General features: G+C 42.1%; 1 pseudogene across 1 annotated transcript; it reads right to left on the bottom strand.

Annotated features, from left to right (window-relative positions):
• Nucleotides 1-585: 585 nt before the first annotated feature.
• LOC308262370 (small ribosomal subunit protein uS2-like) lies at nt 586-1,397 on the bottom strand (annotated as a pseudogene). The gene has a single exon. The product of its transcript is annotated as a small ribosomal subunit protein uS2-like (transcript).
• Between the last annotated feature and the right edge of the window lie 8,985 nt (nt 1,398-10,382).

Raw genomic sequence — 10,382 nt, 5'->3', positions numbered from 1 at the left:
TAAATTAAAATCTCATCTCTTTTGTTGTAAAATGCAAGTCAGGAAAGTTCCATGATTTTTTAAAGTCCCTGCATTTTGATAGAGTTAATCACAAAGATGTTTATAACAGCTAATCTCAAATAATAGACAGTTTATATTAAAGACAGGTAAATTCATATAAAACTATTTTATAACCACTTACTGCTTATTTTTGTAACTAAAATATACAATATTTACAAAGGATTTAATACCATGGAAAAATGCATATTTTAAATCCTAAGGGGAGAGGTTAGTTGGTTATAGTGTATACAACTAGTTACTCTTGCCAGATAAAGTTCATTGCTATGATATAGAGCAGTGGTGATAGTTGGCATACATGTTTGTTTCTGATTTGAATGAAAGTGGTTCTAGGGTTTTGCCATGGCATCATCTATTCCCATGGCCAAGAGAGGTAAAGCAATCCCAGGCATTTTGACCTGGAATAAAAAAATTGAAATAGACACAACTTCTAGAAACTGATGTTTATTTTCTGTCAACATTATTTTTGTTTGTTGACGTGTCTACAGAGAAACAGCTTAAGAGTGCTCTGTGGTTGTTTCAGCCTACTCAAGACCGGTCTTCAGTGGCTGGCTGGACGCTCCAGTGGTCAGTAGGGCACTTCTGAGAGGACACAGAAGGACCCGTAGCCTTCACACCAGTCTACACCTTCAGGCTGAGTAGCAGTGAATTCAGGAACTGGTCAGTCCATTCACCTTGAAATTCCTCCTTAGCCACAGCTTTCTCGGCAGAGGCCTGCTCTTCCTTTTCAATCTCTTCAGGATCTATGTAGCAGTATAGATCAAATATGACCTCCTGTAGGTGTTCCCGGAGGATGGTGTCACGATATGCAGGGCTTCCCAGGCCAGTGTCCCCCACATCGGACCCACAGAGTGAGAACCCTTGTTACAGGGGATCTGACAACAAGGCAACGTGACTTCAGGCAGCATCCATGTACACAGAGGAGAATCTGGGCTGCACAGAGCAATGAAGGCAGGTCGACACAAGACCTCTCCATGAGAGGCTGGCGGTCAGCCCTGGAGTTAGTCACTACCAGAGGATGAGGCTCCCAGAGGCTACCTGGATCTGGTTGGTGAAGGTCTCAGGAGTGAAATGACCAGCAACAGAGCAGCCACTGACCAGTATTCCTGAAGAATATGACACTGACATAGCGGGGACTTCAGTGACAAAGGTGACATGAGCTGCAGCAGAAGCTTCTCCCAGGCCTTCTTCAGGAATGATGTAGAAGCCACCACTTTTCCATTTGTAAATATATTGTTCCATCTGGAAATTCATGTTGGTACCACCAAAGTGGGTTCTGCTACAAGGAATTTAAGGACATCCTCCTCCTTCATTTGTAGGATATGGAGGGCTCTGGACATTTTGATAGTTTCCCTTTAACTTCTGCCAGGAATCATGAAAAATGCCATCTGGAGGCCTCCATGGGGAGCAGGGAAAGCCCATTTTCTTTTGAAGAAACAATTCAGTAAGACTCGCTGATTTCGTCATCTGAATAACCATCCTCAAAGTCAAATGACAGTTCAACAGAGGTGCACAGGCATGTTTTTAATGAGACCAGAGGCCTGGCAGATGCCCTGGTTTCATGTTTGTAAGTGGGCTTAGAATTGGACTAGAGGGCAGGAGTGGGCAATGCCTTTGACTTTTTGCTTCCCAGCATTGCTGCAATGGTTTCCAGCCTAGCTCACAGTAGAGTTCTCAGATGAATGAGAGGAGCTTTCCCAGGAAGAGATTGTTGAGTAGAAGTGGAAAATACAGTGAACTCAGCAGAAGGCTTGGTGAGTTTCAGAGTTGCTGGTTGGTTCCTTGAGTTTCCTAAGGAATTACCTACAGGCTTAGTTCTTGTTTCGTCCCCATAAGTGGACCGACTCTTTTTCCGAGTCTTCATCTGAAGACAAAACTCTCTGCTCTACGAGCTCCAAAGGGCTTTGAGAGCCCGGTCTATATTGTTCCCTGTTTCACCCAACATAAAACATAGATTATGGTTGGTGTTTAGTTAGACGTGTGTTGAAAGGCAGAATAAATTAATAATAAATATTCAAAGCTCCTTTACTTTTACTTATTTATAAAAAATGTTTTTTTTTATCCTTTAGTTCTTCCTTTTAGTGTGGACCCTGAATTTCCCTGTGAACCTTTTCTCCATTTGCAAATCATCTGGGGAAACTGAAATAAGACTCACTGTGTTTAGAATGTTGAGGACTTGTCTGATGGCTTCCCCTAGGTTCTCCCTGAAACAGGCAGAGAAAACTTCTTTATTGACTGGACATGGAAGGATCTGCTAGATCCTGGATGTTTCCAGGAACTATAGTTCAACCTCCAATAAACATTAGTGGGGAGACAAGGAGAGGACAGAGGTGGAGATATCTGGTCTAACAGGCAAAGCAAAATGTACGCAGGTGGCCAAGGAGAGCCAGCAGTGTTTGCATAGGAGAGACAGTAGGGACAGCTCTGGCATAAAAAGAATTAGGAAGTCTAACTTGTGCCTAATGGTCACACACAGGACAGTAGCTACAGACAATATTCAGACTTTTGTTTTTTGAAACAGAGTCTCACTGAATTGCTGAGGGCCTCACTAAGTAGCCGAGGCTGGCTTTGAACCTGTGCGATCCTCCTCTCTAAGCCTCCCAAGTGCGGGGATTACAAGCATGCGCCACCACACCCAGCTAGTATTCAGACTTTTAAGGAGGCTTAAACAGGCAGTGATTTACTCCAGATTCTTAGGAAGATTCAGGGTTTGATAGTTCTCTAGCTGTAGGGGAGGGGATCCTCTTCTGAGCAAAATTAGTTCTAGCTTGAGGAGACCAGGCTCCTGTTGACAGTCATACCTTAGTAACAAGACAGAAATCCAGTTATAGAATTAGAAACATAGGTCTAGGCACAGGTATGACCTTAAGCTCAGCCCAAGTGAAGACTTTGGGCTATCTAAATGTCCGCATCTCACATTGGGACTGAGGTGTGGAGAAGGCAGAGAAAGATTGAGGCAGGCCAGGAACTCCTCTTCTGGCTTCTCTTATCCCTGAATCATACCATACTTGATTATTTGGACATAAGATCAGAGCTCAACAGGAGGACCACATTTCTTCCTTGAAGATCAAGTTCTTCCAGGAGAAAAAGAGAACTTTTGAGCCATTGTGTGGATCACCTTTTGGAATTTTTCTGGGAACCTGAGAAAATCTGATGTTTGGGTCTGATGGAGGATGGTGACTGCTCTAAGGACAGCCACTTCCTCCCAACACCACCACTGCCAACTCGGCATGACTGCTCACCCTCTCCGCTGTCTCTGGCCTTTCCACTCAATGCTCACCAGAGCCTGAGAAGTTGAAATCCATCTGCTCCTTATGAATGGGAAGACATAGCAAGAGATTAGGTCATTTTGCCAGGGTGATAGAAGAATAAAGGTGTGCCAGGCTTCCTTTTTACCATGCTACTGAAGCTCCCCTAGACATGAGGGTTGGAAGCAGAAATGAAAAAAAGGTTTTACTGTCAGAGGAGTGAATGAGATATATATGGTTTACTTCCCAATGGATAGAGGGACCGTAGTTGCTATTCTGTCTTCTGCCAAGGATGATCCTTCATGACAACCCTCACCAAAATCCAGCGCAATGCTCAGAGATGGCTCAGACTCCTGATCATGAGCCAAATAAACTTCTATTCTTTATAAACTTTCCAGTCTTTGGTATTTTGTTATAGTGTCAGAAAATGAATGAGGACAACTTGGTCCCACATTGCAGGTGGCCCAGTGCTTCTGCCCCTCCTCTGCAGAGGGTACAGGTTGCTGTGGCTGTGGCCACTCCACCAGGGCCTCATCACTCCCAGTGGCGGGTATCTGTCTCTCTGTGTCAAACCCTGGCTCCTCCACTGCCCCTTTGTCACTCGAGGTTGTCCTATCCATTTCATCATGCAGCTTGATGCAACTGAGAGAAACCCTCAGGGAGTAGGATCCATGCCAGCAGCACAACGAAGGCCGTGGATGTCTGAGCAAAGGACTCTCTGCGAGGGATTAAGTGTGCTCAGTGGAGCCTTCTAGACAGCCAAGGAGTTCTCAGAGCATGCCAAGAAAAAAAAAAGCTCCATTATATTCACTATATTCTATGCCTCAAACAATAAAATTGGAAATAACCGGGAAAAAAAAGCAAGACCTAAAATTACCTAACCACACAGAATCTAAAAATAGTCTTTTAAGTATCAACCAGCCAAGGAGGAAATTCAAAGAAAGTAACTAAGAAAAACAATTAAAACACAGATACTCTAACAGTATTTGGACATAGGCCAAACCATTCTCAGAGGGAAAGTAATTTCTTTAAATGGCAATTTTAATAAAAATGCTGAGAGATCTTTTGTGACCTAAAAAGTTAACAACATGGCTTAAAGAACAAGAGCAGGAGGAAGAAATATAAACAAAACAGAGAAATAAACTAGAGTCAATAAATTAGGTCATTAATTCTTTGAAAAATAGATTCATCAAATTGACAAGCCATAAGAGACGCTTTTAGGGGAAACAGAGAAAGAGAGAGAGGAAGTAGAAGTTTATGAACTTAAATACAGAAATGGCTTATGGAAGGCTGAAGATGAGAGAAGGTTTAGAAGCCATGGCATGGAACACTGGTGGGCTTGGGAGCCAGACCCTTGGATTTACATCTTGCTTGAGAGCCTTGGGTTTGATCCTATTTCCCTAAGTTCCATTTTCATAAGTTAGTTAATGTACTGTTTGCATGATCCTTCTATAAAGTGGAGAGAATAATAACCTGACTCTTAAGGGTTCTGCACAGTTTGAGTTATGGGAACATGGTGGGAGCTTAGCCAGGGGGAGAAGCTGGCCTCTCAGCTCCATGCAGGACTAATCATGAGAGCTTAGGGCGGTCTAGGAGGCCTGAACTACTCTAATCCTTATGGCACAAAGAAATAAACCAGAGCAAAGAAAGGTGAAGAAGATTATCCAGGGATATTTAACTTTCTTAGAAAGATTTTCCAAACTGGTGGATCACATTGCTGTCATGTTGTTGGAGGAGCTTTGAATGTTTTCCTTGAAGCAGAGGAGACTCAGGAGACCATGTTCTAAGTTCCCTAGGCAAGAGCTGACATCCCTGTTGGAAACTGAAGGGAGATGTATTGATTCAACTTGAGTATAGTGACATAAACACTTGCACTTTTAAATATTGTTGTCTATTTGCTTGAATGCCTTACTCATTCCCTCTCAGTTTCCCTGTTTGAGGGTTTCTATAGTTTGAATAGTCTTTCCTCACCCAAACTCATGTCCAGCCTGAATTTCTCTGCACCCCCCTTCTCCCCAAGGATATTACAGGTAGGCTGATACTAGCTTGGGACCCGCAGGAGCTGCAGCAACAGAGATAGATTAAGGGGCCTTACGGAAGACTCTTGATTGACCCAAGACCAAGGACCAGGGGACAGTGTGCTCAATTTGACAGACAACAGAGTGGCTGGATTACTCAAAAGTCATTTCAGGTGCTACTTCTACCTAACCCCCACCAGATCATAGTCACACCCTTGCGGGGTAAGGGGGCATCCCAGTGGATTGAATTTATTTTTCCCTAATAGCCTGAGACTTTCATGCAGAAATGGAGTAGAATTGAGTTTGTGGTTGAAAGTTTGCCTGCATGTTAAGGAAATTTTCCTCCTACTAGTTATAGGAACTAAATGTATATAGTCCCCTGTCACTGAAATGTTTTAGCAGGGACTGCATAAACCTTTTCTTCATAGAAAGGCACGTGCACTGGCTGGAGTTTTGGTAACCTAAACACTCTGATTGCATGAACTCAGACAAGTGGAAAGATGACAACTGGCAAGATGGGCTCAGGAGAAGGTTCACATGTTCCTTCCTTCCACCTGAATTTCAAGGTTGTTGGTTTGTTCCTGGGGGAGGGGTGAGTAGGACATATGAGGCTGACTAAAGGGAGACAGGAAATTGGGAATAGAAGAGAATATGTTAAACAAGAGTGCCTGTGTATGTGAGTGAGCTGGGGAGGCCAGGGGGACAGTCCCATGACATGTGTGTCCGAGTGGGGTCCTACAGTGTAGAGGGATATATGGTAGGTAGGAGGAAGTGTGTGTGAGAGAAAGAAGGGGGACACACATGGTGATGTAGAGCTCTAAAATATGCAGGTGATCCTTTGAAGGAGTGTAGGATGTGGGTGCCTGCTGGAGAGGGGAGTGGGCTGCTCAGTTTGGGAGCAATTGTGTAGATGGTAAGAGGAATAGAATCTTAGGATGGGTTTGAAGGGGAAATCAAGCCCAAGTGCAGCAGTCTTGGAAGTATCTGGAAGTATATTAGGTTATTTTTAAAATTATCTAACTTGGCATTGTGTGAGCTTTTCTGATCTTAAGACATTTGTTTTCTTCAGTTCTGAAAAGTTATCCTTCACTACTTAAGTCAGTCTGTCTGTCTGTCTGTCTGTCTGTCTGTCTCTCTCATTTTCTAATGAAATTTTTGTTAGATATAGGTTGGAGATTCTTAATCTAGCCTCCCCCTATTAACATTTTCCTAGTTTTCTTCTCTTTGTTGATCTGTTTACTATCTAGGTTATAAAAGAATTTCCAGTTTTGTTTTCGAAGTCAACACTTCTTGATTCCTGATTATCCCTTCTGTCATTTTTTTTGTTTGTTTGTTTGCTTGTTTGTTTTGAATGACTATACTCTCAAATTTCAGATTTCTATTTTGCCAATTATTCCCGTATAGCTCATTATCTACTCCGATATTTGATTCACAGTCTTTGTTCTTATTTCATGGATGTGTTTCAGTCTCGTCTCTTAATTCATTTTAAGATAATTGATTTTAAATGTCTTTCAGATTACCTTATCATTTCTATTTTATGCTCAGAGAGCATAAATCACTTGTTTAAGGAAAGTCACTGGAGAATGGTCTGAAGCCCACACATTTTCCTGCTAGACTGCTACAACTGAAGGTGAATTCTCCCATTTATTAGATTTGTGAATTGTCATTTTTAGTGTTACACTTCCTTGTTCATTTCATACTTTTTACTTTTGAGCTCATCTTGCCATAGGTTTTAGTTTCCTGGTTGTTATTTCAAACATTTTCCTTGCAAATCCTCATGTTATCCTATTCCATATCCCACCAGGTTCCTAGGTTCCTCATGGTCTGCATCTCAAAACGAAGTTTTATGAAAGGTCTTGTGGAGGTTTCCCTTTGGGAACTTTCAGTCTTAGTACCTCAACCTGTGTGTTGCAATTAGAAGCCCCAAGTTACACAATTCCAAGGCCACTATTTAATGGAGTATAGGATTGTGCAGTGTGGTAACCATGATGATAGCCCATTTCCAACCTTCACATTCCTCTCCTATTGTCTTCCGATGCTTGAAGGACCACTATCTGAGGCTCAGAGAGCATAAATCACTTGTTTAAGGAAAGTCACTGGAGAATGGTCTGAAGCCCATGCATTTTCCTGCTAGCCTGCTACAACCAGAGCTGTAAACGAATGCTATAGAAAACAAATGAGCCCTTGAAGGTTGGCATTGGAGCATTTCTAGGATCAACTGAAAATGGATTCCTCACATTTTTCCATGTGCCCATGAATGCTTGTGGGGAGATGTGGGGATGAGAATGGACTAGTTAGGGCTTTAAATTGCCTCCAGATTGCCCTATGTCAGCTACAATTGCTGGACCAACTGAGTCCCGAGAGGACATTGGAGCTGGGCTGTGTGTAGACAGGGAAACTTGTCTGATTCCTGCAGTTGCTTCCACCACTTCAGAGGTTGGAAGAGTCCACTCTCTTCAGTGAGAATTCTCTCTGGAGCCCCAGGGTTGTGTTACACTGTTATTGGATGTGATTTTCCAAAACCATGCTTCACTTTAAGTTTGCATCACTGTCAGGAATCTTCAGAGGGAGAGGATGGAGCCCAGCTGAAGACTTAAACACACATATTTGCACATTTCCTCTGTGATAGATGACCTCATGGGTTCAGTAACCCTTGAAATACTATGTCTTGAGCCTGCAAGTTCCCAGGGCCTTTGGTTTACTGGATGACAGTGCTTGAAGTCTCTCCTGCCCACCACCAAACAAAAGATTGCACAACTTCCACTGAAACTGTGTGGTGAGCCAATCAGATCTTTGGGGAGAGGGTGCAAGCCTCATCCATTTGCTAAACCTGTTCTGTGAAATGCAAGAACTGCCAGGCTGGCTCCCCCATGCCTAGCACGGTGACTAACACATGAGTAGTTGTCAGCTTCCAGTATTTAAAAGGAAAAACTTTACTCATAGTAATGGTAATTAATTGTCTTCATTCAAGAATAATGAAGGAATGAGAATCAAGGTGGTTTGTCTCCAGTGGATCCAATTCTGAAAGATAAAAACCTGCATGTGCTCTGGGTTTGGAAAGTAGGTGGAACTACTTCTCTAAATGATTTAGGTCTGGAAATCTTCAAAGGTACTTGGCCAAGGAAGGCCTCACTTAATTTTTAAATCCTGGTCTATTTTAAGAGAAACCTAAGCCGCCTGTTTCTGATTCACTAAATACTTGATTTGTCAAAACACTCTTTTGTCCAAAAGTCCATGTGACTCCTGTTAGAAGTGTTGTCTCCTGAGGCAGGGACTTGTTTCTGGTCAATTGTTCTCAGTCCCTACTCTGAGTTCAGTTCCACTCTTCATCTTCCTAGGACCTCTGAGGTCCTAAACAGGGCCACCTTTTTCCTTCTTTTGGGAACTAGACATGGACTTAAATGAAGAAGCTGTGGTTGGTTTTTCTCAGATCCTCAACCAAGTCTTAGAGGTTTGGCTAAACATCTTGAACTCTTCCCAGAGGAGAGTAAATAGAGCCTTGTAAAAATACAGCATTTGTGTTCCTTTGACTTGATGGTCTGAACTTGAAGTGTGGCATGATAGATGAATGTGCTTTTCTGTGGTTACCTCCATTTGGTCTGCTGTAGGGGGATCTGTGTTCATTTTCATGATATCTGAAATGACAAATCATCACCTAGAAACATTTTTAAATCAAGAGAGAATCTTATGTACTGAAATGTATAGATCTTAAGTGTATAAATGAAAGAATCCTGACAAATGCATACAACTACATATTCAACCACAAAATCATGATAGAGAACACTTTTATCAACCAGAAAGTTTGCTTGTGCCTCTTCCAGGTAATTCCCATTGCCTGTAGGCACCTGCTACCTTGACTTCTATCTCTTTAGCGAGCAGTTTCTAATGTGGTCCTCATGATATCTGCCTTGATTTGTGCTGTTATGTGATAAGCCCTGCTGGAGTTTGGGCTGTGACAAGGAACTTTGTGTCCCTTCTGAGGTTACATTGCAAAGACATTGTGACTTCTGCCTTCCTTATCATCTCTTGTACTCTCTCTCACTGCCCCAAATGCCAAGGGAGAGACCCTTAAGAAGAGGCTCATATAGTAAAGAACTGATGCCTCCAGCCAACAGCCACCAAGCGCCTGAGACAACTGTCAACAGCCACATGGAAACAGACAGATTCCAGTCCACACCTTGAAATAGCCCTGTGGGGAATTCTGAGCCAAAGAGGTCCAACTAAGCTGTGCCTAGACTCCTCATTCTCAGAAACTACAAGATAATAGGTTATTACTAGTTGAAACTGCTAAGTTTTGGTATAATTTGTTATGCAACAATAAATAACAAATACAATCTCTTTGGGTTAGTTTTGCCCTTGAAGTTCAGACATGGACTCATACAGTATCTATTCTTTTGTCCCTAACTTCCTTTATTTAATAACATGCCTGCAAGAGTCATTCATGTTATTGTGTTGATCAATGCTGTAAATTCCATGAATATATGACAACGTGTCCATTCTCCTGTTGATAAACATTTGGCTTGTTTCTGGTTTAATGCTTTAAAAATAAATAAAATTGCTATGACGATTCTGAAATATGTTTTTCTATAATTTAACTTTTTCTAGATAAATAGGAGCAAAATGATGGGTCATTATTAATTCATTTTAGAAGAAACTTCAAAGTAGATTCCAAAGTGGCTATAACATTTTAACTTATTTATGAAGTGTCTATTCAAAGTTTTCTTCTACTTGCTTTCTTTTTTATCCTTAAGTTTATTTAGGTGAAAATTTAGATAATGCTTTGTTGTGTGTGTGGTGGTACTGGGGTTCCTGGAACACTTCTACCTCCGGGCTACACTCCCAGACCTATTTTATGTATTTTTTTAAATTTGGAAACAGGGTCTCCTAAGCCAGCGCGTGCGGGTGGCTTCGAACCTGTGCGATCCTCCTGTCTCTGCCTCCCAAGCGCGGGGATTACAAGCGTGCACCACCACGCCTGGCTACATTTTTTCTTTCTGATATAAACATTCAAAGTTATAAATTACTGCCTAGGTGCTGCTTCCACAAATTTCGATATGTT

The sequence above is a fragment of the Muscardinus avellanarius genome, assembly GCF_963383645.1.
Source record: "Muscardinus avellanarius genome assembly, chromosome: 4".
In the NCBI taxonomy this organism is placed as follows: Eukaryota; Metazoa; Chordata; class Mammalia; order Rodentia; family Gliridae; genus Muscardinus; species Muscardinus avellanarius.
This window is presented reverse-complemented; position numbering and strand designations above follow the sequence as displayed.